The 12279-nt window shown below is 39.4% G+C and overlaps 1 protein-coding gene across 1 annotated transcript in view; it reads left to right on the plus strand.

Annotated features, from left to right (window-relative positions):
• The first annotated feature begins 3881 nt into the window (after positions 1–3881).
• PHF3 (PHD finger protein 3) overlaps positions 3882–12279 on the plus strand; it is a 108051-nt gene continuing 99653 nt past the window's right edge. Inside the window, 1 exon segment of the mRNA XM_044001378.1 lies at positions 3882–4279. The gene's annotated coding sequence lies outside the window, so the exon portion shown is untranslated.

Here is a 12279-nt window from a genome sequence, read left to right on the forward strand (position 1 = left end):
CAATTGGCCAGTCAGACTTAATTATTATTATTATATATTTTTTTTTGGCAGGGCAATGAGGGTTAAGTGACTTGCCCAGGGTCACACAGCTAGTAAGTGTTAAGTGTCTGAGGCTGGATTTGAACTCAGGTCCTCCTAAATCCAGGGCCAGTGCTCTATCCACTGTGCCACCTAGCTGCCCCCATTAATAAACTTCTAATGTTTAATGTGTTTACTAGGAAGACAGAGGAACAAAAGTAGTAGCAAAAACATCCCCACTCCAGCCCCAAACCAGAGGCCCAATCTCTTCTTATGTACATAAAGTCCCGGGAGAGACTGAGCTCAAATAAAAAGTACAGAGGCAATGAAGCACACATGTAGAAAAACTCCTGGCTACTCTAAGTCTATTGCTAACTTTGTGGAATCCTTATGAAGTCTGGTTTAACAGTAGCTCTCTACTGGGTGTGCAGCCTACCTGGATTCTGAGGGATCTATACCTCAGTTGTGTGCAGAGCCAGCATTTATCTGTCATGAGGCAATCATGCTCCTTGAAGCTGCTTTTACTCAGGCAACCCATATTTCTTAGGGTCTTGCTGTGTGGGCTGGACTACCTTTTTCTAAGTTCCTATTCCACAAAAGTTTGGCTAATTTTTCTTCAGAAGAATGGAGGTTATCTTCAAGATTTGATTGGCTTAAAGGACTGGTTCAGATATAATGACTTCTTGATGATTAACCAACACCAAGAAGTTGTGCTTAGTTGAATTGGTGTCCTTACTGAATAACTTATTGACTATCCTTCCCTTGCTCAAGCTAAATAAATATTTTCTTTTCTTTTCTTTCTTTTTTTTTGGTTGAGGTAATTGGGGTTAAGTGACTTGCCCAGGGTCAAACAACTAATAAGTGTCAAGTGTCTGAGGCCAGATTTGAACTCAGTTCCTTCTGAATCCAGGGCTGTGCTCTATCTACTGTGTGCCACCTAGCTGCCTCATAAATCTTTTATAAACTGTTGAATGACCTACAAGTATCTCATTTAATTCCAATATTGGACCTAAACTACCAGGAGACTTGCCTACATCAGGCCCAGCTGGAGATATTATCCTTCTGAATTGATGATTGCCTGTGTTTGTTCTCAATATGCCTCCCTTTGTCCTGTCTGGTTGCTTAGTCTCCTCTTGTTATCCACTCTCAAAATAAAAATGTATGTGGTAAGGTCTAGGAGGGAGAGGGAGAAATTTTCTTCCAACCTCCCCATTCCTCTCAGGGTCCTACAAATACTCAGCCTCCAAATGTGGAGTCTGCCACTAGTGGTTTGGTTTCCTACTTGACAGGACTTGCTGTTTTTATATGTAGCCCAAATAGATGACTTGATTTTCTTAGCCAAACAATCACAATATGTTTTCTGTTTGACATCATCTATTTTTCATCCAATAGTCCAAAGTGTCATGGTCCTTTCAAATTGATGAAGGGCTTGCCCACACATTTCCATGCAACTATAGGAAAATCTTCCTTGAAAGTGTTTTGCTTTTTCCTGCTCTCTCTCCCAATCTTATATACTTTACTACTTTGTCAGCTTTGTTGATTGAGGCAAGGCAAGAAGCATTATTAAGCACTTACTATATGCCAGGTACAGTGCTAAGCAATGGGAATACAATACAAGCAAAAAAGTAAAGTCTTTCAGGAGAGGGGTAGGAGAGAAGACACCTATATTATGGCCTAGTGTCAAAGTGAGGAAAGTCTGAATGAGGTGGTGGTGCTGAACATTTTCCTTATATATCTATTCTGCATATATTCCTATATGTGCATGCCTCCTGAGATAGAGTGCAAATTTCTTAAGAATGGGCATTATATCTTTTTTTTTTTTAACCTTTTTATCTCTAATGCCTAGTACAGTACCAGGCAGCTAGGGGGTGAAATGGATAGAGTGCTCTGCCTGGACTCAGGAGGATTTGAGTTCGAATCCATTTCAGACACTTACTGGTAGTATGACCCTGGGTAAATCACTTAACCCCTATTTGTCTCAGTTCCTCATCTGTAAAATAGGGGCACATTGAAGAAGAAAATGGCAAATCTCTCCAGTATCTTTGCTAAGAAAACCCTATTTGTTCATGGGGTCATACAGAGTTGAACAGAACTGAACAATGACAAAAGTACAGTGCTGGTTCCCATAGTGGTGCTTAATACATGCTTGCTGATTGGTTCAAATGAAATGTGATTAAAAAAAAATGAAATGTGATTTTTGAAGTACTTTGCCTGTGATCTATGGCACCAAAAATTCCTAAGAATTACATTTTGGTTGTAATTACGTTCTTTTTACTGAGTGACAGATTTGGCATAAAAATCTAAAACAAAATATTATAAAGGTATTGTTACCTCCTATAGTAGATATTTTAAAACAATTTAAAAAGATTAGGTAACATTGTTATTGTTAACTAGTTAATGGTTGTCTCCTGAAGTCCTATAACCCACTCTTGAGGCCTATCCTAATCCCTCACCTACCTGAAGGTGCTTAGAAGTGGTGTTTATAAGGCTGGTGCTCAAGCCTCAAACTCTTATCTACCCATTTCTTTTTCCTTAGGAAGTTTCGTGTGTGTGTGTGTGTGTGTGTGTGTGTGTGTGTGTGGGTGTGTTTTTTAAAATTTAATTTTCCATTTCTTCCGGGATCTGTAGGCAGTCTAGTCACAGCTATCTCAATAAATTCAATCCTTTATTTATTTATTTTTACAGGGCAATACACTGCTAGTGTCAAGTGTCTGAGGTCAGATTTGAAATCAGGTCCTCCTGAATACAGGGCTGGTGCTTTATCCATTGGGCTGCCCCTCAATCAATTCAATTCAACAAACATTTGTTAAGCCTCTAGTACAAGGCTGTACTAGTTAATACAAAGACAGAAATGAATAAGTTTGCATATAAGTTTTAATGATGACACCCCCTGAAGCCCACCGGCAGTAAAAGAGTAGAGGCTGGATTCTAACGCAGTTCATCTGCCCAGTGCTGTTTCCATTACATCCTGTTTCTAGTTATTAAGAAAAAATTTTTTTTCATTTAAACAAACTAGCTGGGGAAATACTTTAAAGGGCAAAGACTGGGTGATACGGTAGAGATGGTGTGAGATCTGCCTTCTTAGAAACCTGCGTTCAAGTCCTGGGTTTGTCCCTTTATTTTTCATCTGGAGGTTTCTTTACCTCATCTATAAAAAAAGACGGTTTTGCCCTAGATGACCCTCCAGTACTAAATCTACAATCCTACAACTTTTATGGGTCCCAATAATGGAACGCCAGGCGAATGATCTACTTGATACTTTAAAGCAAACTTTTGCTTGGGTATAGTCATCAGGGCTAGCCCAGATCCAACAATTAGGTGGCAGTGGATATAGTTCTGCACTTGGAATCAGGAAGTCCTTAGTTAAAATTCTGCTTCAGATACTCACTTCTGGGTCCTGAGTTAGTCACTTAATTTTTTTTATTCTGTTTCCTTATTGATAAAATGGAGACATTGACAGCATCCACCTTCCCGGGGTGACTGGGAGGATAAAATGAGATAATATTTGTAAAACACTTATCAAACCTTAGTGTTATGTAAATGCTAAGTGTAATTATTATTGTTGTTGTCTAAAGTGTTTAATACCTGTTAATATTGGGTTTAAGTGTTAATACTAAAGTGTTAAATATTTGTTGTAGTAGCCAAGTTGATTTTTTTTTATTAAATTGTCTCCGTTTGGGGAAGGAGCAGAAGAGGTCGAGGAGAGGTAGCCATTTTGGAAAGGGAAAAAGAGGGAGGAGGAGGCAGGGGAATCGCCCAGAAGGAACCCGAAGCCGAAAAAAAATTTTTTTTTTTAAGGTGGGGGTGGCGTAGTTGGTGTTGGTGTCTCCTTAGCGCGCAGGCGCAGCCGCCCAGGCCGCTTGCCCACGGAACGGTAAACAGTGGGGTCACGTGAGGAGGCCTTGCTCCCTGCCCTCGCGCTGCTTCACGCAGATGGCTGCGGGGTCTCGCGCAGCGGCGGAGACAGCACGAGGCGAGCGACCCCTGGGCCCCGAGCCGGCGGACGGAGACGAAGACGACGACAACTAGGAGGACCAGGGTGAGGACGACCACGACCACATCGGTGCTGGTAGCAGCCGCATCAGCAGCCCAAGCTCCAGGAGGAAAGGAGGCAGCGGCTGCGGCAGCAGCGACGACGACGTCCTGCGCATACCCCCTCTCGGCGGCACCCACCATTCCCCCCTCCTCCGCGGCGGCGGCGGCGGCTGTGGCCACCATCTTCCTCCTGCTGCCAGTGGTAGCGCTCGTCGGGCGGAGCTGGGTGAGTTGCGGCCGCGTCCGCGTCCTGGGAGACAGGCTCCCGTCCCCTCCCCCACCCCTCTCCCAAACACACCTCCTCCCGCTCCTGCCTCCCCAGCCCCGTAACCGGGGCAGTGGGGACGGTGGATGCCCTGCTCTCCCCTAGCGGTGGAGGCAGCGCTGCCCTGGCCTTCTGCGCAACGTCTTCCCGCCCGGGCCCAGCGAGACCGTTTGTAAGGCGGCGGGCTGGGGGGGCCCGGCCTCGGCCCCTCGGGAGTCCCCGCGCTCTCTGCTGCCCCCTTTTCCTTTCCTCCTCCAGAGGCGCGTCCGGCCCTGACTCCTTCCCCAGCCCCCGGGCCTCTTACGAGCGTGGGGCCCCGGGGGAATGGCAGGCTGGCAGGGGTTCTTCTTCCCCCCCCCCCCCCCCGCCCCGGCAGCCGGGCCGATAGGGACAGCCCGGGCCTAAGCGTGGCCCTGGCTTGGACCCGGCGGAGAGGGCGTGGGAGCGGCCGGGCGCTGGGGATTGGCGTCGGCCTACACAGCCGCGTCTTGGCGCGCTTGTGGCCGGAGGAATTAGCCGAGCTTCATCCCTTCTTGCCCCCTCGCGTGTGCGTGTGTGTGCTCAACACCGGCCTTAACGTCGCTTAGGCTGAGGCGGAAAGCCCACGCATCTTGTCTGCTGAGACACCGTGTAATTTAATGAGCTACTCGTAGCTGATGTTTTAATGGTGCTAAGTAACTGATCCTCTGACCTTAGAGGGAGGGGTCCTGGGGTAACAAAATGTTAGGACATATAATCCAAACCTTGCCTTCATTGGCTTCCCCCAAAAGAACTAGTGATTTAATCAGTATTTTTAGGAAACTTACCCTCAAAAGTGGGATCATACGTACTTCCATTTTACAAAATATTGTAGTTAGCATTAATTGCATATCAACTATATTTCTAACAACTGTTTCTAGGTTATTTAACCTGGAGGGAAAAGAATGCATTTATCTTGGTAAAACTTGTAGGATCTCTCACATATGAAACTTATGGTAACAAACAATTCTAGTTTGTGAGGACATAACAGAAAAATACTTAAATCGTTTCAGTACGTTTTCTTTAAGTTTGTTTTAATTAAGTAAGCATTAAGTCTTCCAGGTTTTGTGCTAGGTGATGAAGATAAGTTAACACCTATCTCATTTTTCAACCTGATAGAAGAAAAATTCTTTGAAGGTGTGGAAAAAAATATGCTATTCTTCATTGTTTGGTTCACATTTTTAGTAGCATTGATATAGTACTTTAAGATTTGCAAAGCGTTTTACATTTTTTATCTCATTTTGATTCATAAGTGACATCTGACATTGCCAAAACGAGGTTTAGGATACCTAGGGTGGTAGTGGAAAGAATACAAATCAAGAAGTGGGAAAGTTGAACACTTACGGAGTTTACATCGTTTTTCTAGTACGCAAAAACTGTCATAAAAAGCTTACTGACTTTTAATCCTCATTATTTATCAATAATTATATTTATTTCGATTTTTGCTTTCTTATGTGAGGCCGTGTGGTGCAGCGGAAAAAGTACTATATTAAAAATTAGGGAGGGACAACCTGGGTTGGAATACTGACTTTCTCATTTGACTTTGAGGCAAGTTCCTAGGCATCTATGTCTAAAACAAGGGGCTTGAGAATATCTCCATGGTTCATTCTAGTTTTGGAATTGATGCAATGACTATCTTTTCTCTCTCTCAGATTTTTTTTCTCACTTTTCTCACTTCTACTATGACACCCCTTCTCTCCTGGTTTTATTTTACCTATATTTCATTCCTATTCCGATTTTGCTCCTTCATTCTATTGACCCCATTTTCTCTCCTTTGCTCTACCATAGAACAGACTATCTCACTCTTTACTAAATTATAAAACTTTTAAGTGAGTTTTTATTCTGAATACTTAATAGAAGTTAGAATTGAAACTAGCTCCGAAGCCTGGAACTTGCTAAAAGTAGAGTTGCATTTTCTTTCCTGAAGATTTGCCCGAGGTAAAAGCAGTTTCTTAAATATGCATCTTTTGCAGATGAGGAAACATCTGTATAGGCTGACAGAATTGTGACTTGTATATGGTCTAAACAGTGAATTAGTGATGCTCTGAGCTCTTAAGTTTTTCAATATATACTATCTGCTTTGTGGGTTTTATGGTATTTATTTATGGCACTAGAATTTTTTTTGTTGAGACTTGTAATTTCCTTGGTGAAGAGATCTCTTGAGGAAACCCACCCCACTAACGAATTTTGGCTGCTGTTGTGCAATTTAAAAGCAGAGAGAATTGCCCAGGGCACTGAGGTTAAATGACCTGCTGAGGGTCAAAGTCTTAAGCAAGACTTGAACCCTGGTCTTCTTAACTGATGTTGAAGCCAGCACTCTCTATCCACTATGCTAAATTTCCTCTAGAATTACAATGTTTCTTATTTGAACACTTCTGCACCCTGGGGAGACAATTAGAAAACTTTCTGTACTAATCTATAGGCTCCTTTAGACAATTAACCCTGCTGATTCCTCATTCTCATTGGCAAGGCACTTTGCCACAGTCTTGCAATTTGGAAACTGAATTAGTAATACTTTCTAGATTGTTAGGATAAACCTCAGAAAACTTTGCCACATGAACACTGTGGTTATTGCTTATCATTTATTTCTAAAGAGTACTTAGAAACAGCTTGGGTTTGAATCTGGCCTCAGATACCTCTCATACCTCTTACTAGCTAGCTCAGTGATCAAGAATAAGCCACTTACCTTCTTAGTCTCTTTCTTCATCTGTAGAATGGAGGTAATAATGGTAATAATGGATCAATCTTACAGGGTTAAGAGGAAAGAACTTTGAAACCTTAAAGAGCTATGCAAAGTTAAATTTATTGACCAAGTTCTGTTGAGTAGAAACTTAACGAAAGACGCTATTTGGTTATAAAATACCAAGTATGTGAATTTGGCAATTTAAAAGTGTGAATTACAAATATGCTATGTTCAAGACTTTAAAAATAATTATGTGTGAGAAACAAAGTGCATTCAGTTGGTGGGGCAGTGTATTCTCAGCTATTGGAGAATTGTACACAGAAACTAGAGAATAGTGGAGTCAGTTAATTTTTCTAGCAAAGATTGATAATTCCTTAGCTTTTGGAACATCTTGTTAAATGGAACATTAGCAAGCACCTTTTGTCTTACTGTAGGGGATTTAGTATTGGACAAAATTCAGGAAAATCGAGATTAATTTATAGTATTAATCTCAGAAGGTCAACTAGTGGGAAGAGAGTTGTGGCAGGCTGACTGATCAACATGTTATTGCAATAGTCCAGTCATGAGGTGATAGGGACCTACACTAGGGTAGTGTCAGTGTCAGAGGAGAAAAATTGGACTATGAGAGATGTTACAATGGTATAGGCCCTGGCAACAGATTGGAGACACACACACACACACACACACACACACACACACACACACACACACACTCAATTTTGCTTTTGGGAGGAGAAAGGAGTGCTATTAGAATTTCCAGGATATAACTAAGGTCTGTGATCTCAGTCATATGAAATCGGTCATACTCGCCACCTGTGGAGATTGCATCCCCTCTATCTTTTTTTTGTCTCATGTCTTTTGATAAATAAGGTGCCAGGTGGTTCTATTCAACATGTTTAGTGTGGTGGCTTTTAGGATCTTCCAGATCTGGAAATGGATTGTAGAGATAATCTAGTCTAGTTATCCCTTTTGTTTCTTACTCTTGCTAGAAGGCTGGCTAAGTTCTTTTTCTTCAGGGATAACTGAGGATATATGTCTAGTATGCACATTAAGACACAACTATATAATCCAATATGCAAAATAAAAGGTTAGTATATGCCAACTGTTAAGAGTACTAGTCATTAGTTAATCTATAGTCAGCTGAGAACTAGTTTGTACATCTACATTTGAGTACCATTTTTTCTTTTTGGATTTGGGAAAGATTCTCTGCTTTTTTGACAAAACTTTCCTGATCCTTTACTAGAGGCATAGACCTTCCTTGACCATGAGCCAGTTTGACTCCTTGAATTCAGGCATCCATAGCACCTGAAACCCTAATTATCTTTTTGTCTCCCTCTTACTGCCACTGCCTCTGGGTACTTTTTACTGGATAACTTTTACAGTCACTTCTTTCCCTTCTTAACATACTCAGTGCCTCAAGTTAAATTTTTCTAAGGTTTATTTAATTGTTTTTTACAAGAGAAAAGAGAATTTACAAATTCAGGTAATTAGAAATATATAAAAGAAATCTGCTTAATCCCAAAGCTGTCCTACCATAAGATCCTAATGATCTAGCCTGGCTATCCTTATTGCTTCTTGGCCAGATTGCCTTCTCTCCCTGGATCCCCAAGAATTACTGAAATCTTCTCATCTGGGCAAATTCAAGTCTAACTTTGCCCTCTTGGGTCTTTTTAAACTGTTTATTGGTTCATCCTTTCTGAGCAAGTCAGGAAGCCTCTGATGACACGGGAAGCTTATAATACTGCAAGACACCTACTTACCTAGTAAACATAACCTCACCAAAATACAAACAAGGAATTATGAACCAGGTGAAAGAAACTTGTTCCTGTCACCTTACATCAGAATTTTTTAACCCAATACACAGGTCATCACTAAAACACAAAAGATAGTCTCCCTTCTATAAGTAAATAAAGCGTTATGCAAGATTCAGAGTGGGCAAAATAATTTCTGACTGGGGTAGTAATTGGTGACACCGCATGGAGGAAGTGTCTTCTGGGCAGAATCTTAGATGGATAAGGTTTCAATAATGGAAATAGGGGCAAGGAGAAGGGCATTGTAGGCCTTGGAAAAAGTGAACAAGGGCATGAAAGTGGGAAAGTAATGGGTATGAATGAAGGGCATAGAAAGTAGGTCCATCTTGCCAATTCTTTGTTCTAGTCTGGGAAGTGTAGGTGTAAGAAAGTGAAGTGGTCTATATTCTTGAGGGGTTTGGACATTATTTGGTGAGTTGTGAAGAGGAGAAAAACCACAAAGCCTTGAAATAATTAATACACATGGTAATAAGAGTTAATACTAAGTGGTGGCAGTGGTGACATAAAGGAGTTTGGTGGAAAGGAGGGTATGGAAATAGAATTAGTGACTTGATAACTAGATATGACTGTCGAGGGAGAGGAAAGAGCTTAAGGTAACACCTAAGTTTAACTAAGTGACTGGGCAAACAGAGCCCTGAATTTTTTCTTTTTTCTTCCTCTGATGGCAAGGATTAATCAGCTATAGGACACTTGTCATTCTTGGGGTAGGCTTTGAGAGGTATCCACTTCCTTTTCAAGAAATTATGAAGAATATGCTTGATAAATAGGAACTGTGTAATTGAATTGTAAAGTGTTTTTTGTGTTTTTTGAGGATACAGAATAAACATATGCTTTCATTTAAAATTTTTTTCATTGCTATTTTTATACATCATCTATATTTCCTATTGTATTCCTCTCAATCCCCTCCCTGAGAGCTATTGCTAAAAATAAAAAAGTAGCAAAACTAACCAACATATTGAAAAAAATCTGATGTCACACAATATTCTATGCTTATGGTCATCTACCTCCTAATAAGGTGGGTGTGTCTTCTCATTTCTACTTGGGAACACAGGTAATTATAATTTTATAGTTTTAATTCTTTTATTTTTGTTTACATTGTGGCAAAAGATTCCCACCCCACCCCCCATGGGGGGAGGGAGACAAAAGACTTGTAACAAATGTAATAAAGTAAAACATTCCCACATTTTTTATGTCCAAAAATATATGTCTATTCTGTACCCTGAGTTTGTCACCTTTCTGTCAGGAGGTAAGGTAGCATGCCTTCTCATCTATGTTCACTCTTGATCAATTCATGTAAGTCTTTACATCTCTATCATTTCTTACAGCATAGTAACATTTTATTAAATTAATGTACAATAATCTGTTTAGCTATTTCCCAGTCAATGATCATCTCCTTTGTTTTCAGTTCTTTGGTACCACAAAGAATTCTAAAAATATTTTGGTGTATATAGAACTTTTCTTTTTATCATTGACTTCTTTGTATTTTCATTCGTAAAGTAGAAGGTAATCCAAAGCAAATCAAATTGAACTGTTTAGTACTTCTTTGTAAGGTTTTATACTGGTTGTGAGGAATGCAAAGAAGAGTCATTCTTAGTATATAGGCTTTAAAATTTTTTTAATTATCATTTTTATTTAAAATTTTGAATTTTAAATTCTATCCCTCCATCCCTCCCTCTGTCCACCCTTCCATAGGCAGTAAGCAATCAAATATAGGTTATCCATGTACAATTATGTACAACATGGCTATATTAATCATATTGTATAAGAAAACTTGAATAAAAGGAAAAAGAAAGTGAAAAATAGCATGCTTCAGTCTGTGTTCAGTCAATATCAGTTCTTTGGAGGTGGATAGTATGTTTTATTAATAGTCCTTTGGGATTGTCTTGAATCTTTGTATTGCTGTGAATAGGTCATTTACAGTTCTTCATCAAACAGTATTGCTGTTAGTGTGCATAGTGTTCTCCTGGTTTTGCTCACTTTACTGTATATCAGTTCATATAAGTCTTTCCAGGCCTTTCTGAAATCACCGTGCTTATCATTTCTTATAGCATAATACATAATGTAGACTTGTACAAATTGTTTACAGGACAAGAATATTTAAAGTTTAAGTAATTAAGTAATTGTAGAAGAATTGAGTAATTCAAGACTGGAGATGCCAAATGAATGGTATAAAGCAGGGGTTATCAAAACTCTTTGGTCTTTAGGGCAGCTTTACACTTTTAAAAATTGAGAGCCCCCAAAGAGCTTTTGTTTATTTTGTTATATCTATCAATATTTACCATTTCAGAATTTAAAATGTCTTAAGACTGTTATGGAAATAGGTTTGACTTTAAGGACCCCTGAAAGAGTCTTGGAGACCCACACTAGTATAAAAATGAAAGTGGTACATGTGAGTTTTCTTTCTCTAAATTCTGAAGGTTAGAAACACCAAAAAGTATAGGTCTGTATGTCTGTACATACACACATATATGTATACTTATATAAATAGTTTAGCTATAAAAGTTACACTTATAAAACTGAAGCAGAAGGGTTAAAATAGTGCAGCAAAATTTTTAAAACAGTAGAAAATTAGCTCTTTATCAGACTTGGCTAAAACTGGTTTAGGTAAAGCTTTGGCTAGGAGTACAACTCAGGCTTTATTGGTGTTTTTTTTGATGACTCTTGCCTCCACCAAGAGAACCCTCTTTTGTGTAATAAAAATACTTAAGTTTAGTAGAAGAATTCAACATGTTAGCTATCTCTGATAATATAGGCCTTATTCTATAATCAATAGTCTACCACATCTTAGCCATGTAGGGAGGCATGCTTCAATATCACTCCTCCAAATCAAGATTGATCACTGCATTGACTATTGTGTAAATTGTTTTCTTGGTTCTGCTTACTTAACTTTGTATCATTTAAAACTTTCTCTTATTTTTCCTCAGTTTGGATTACACAGGAATTCCATTGCATTCATATACCGTAATTTAAGTTATTCCTCAATCATCGGGTATCCACTTTACTTCTAGTTTTTTGCTACCACAAAAAAGTGAAACTGTCATTTTTGCAATATGGGCCCTTTCAGTTTTTGACCTTTTTGAGATATATACCTTGTAACTGGTTCAATTTTTTTCAGCGTTTTATTGACCTTTCTATCTTTAGTGATTTATCTATCTTCTTTGATTCCAAATTTTTTTTTTCCAGAACCTTTGGACCAGTTCACAGCTCCACCAGTTATGCATTCATGTTTTTCTTTCCATCTCCTTTTCTATTTGTAGTAAGAAAAACCACATTTATTTTAATTCACAATTTTAATTAGCAACATGGAGACTAATATAGTGGTTGTTAGTTTGTCTATCTTCTGAAAACTGCTTGTTCCCATTCTTTGATCACTTTTCTGTTGTGGAATGGCTTGTTAAGATATTTATATACAAAATTTTATCAGATATTTTTATGAAGCTTTGACAACT

The sequence above is a fragment of the Dromiciops gliroides genome, chromosome 4 (assembly GCF_019393635.1).
Source record: "Dromiciops gliroides isolate mDroGli1 chromosome 4, mDroGli1.pri, whole genome shotgun sequence".
In the NCBI taxonomy this organism is placed as follows: domain Eukaryota; kingdom Metazoa; phylum Chordata; class Mammalia; order Microbiotheria; family Microbiotheriidae; genus Dromiciops; species Dromiciops gliroides.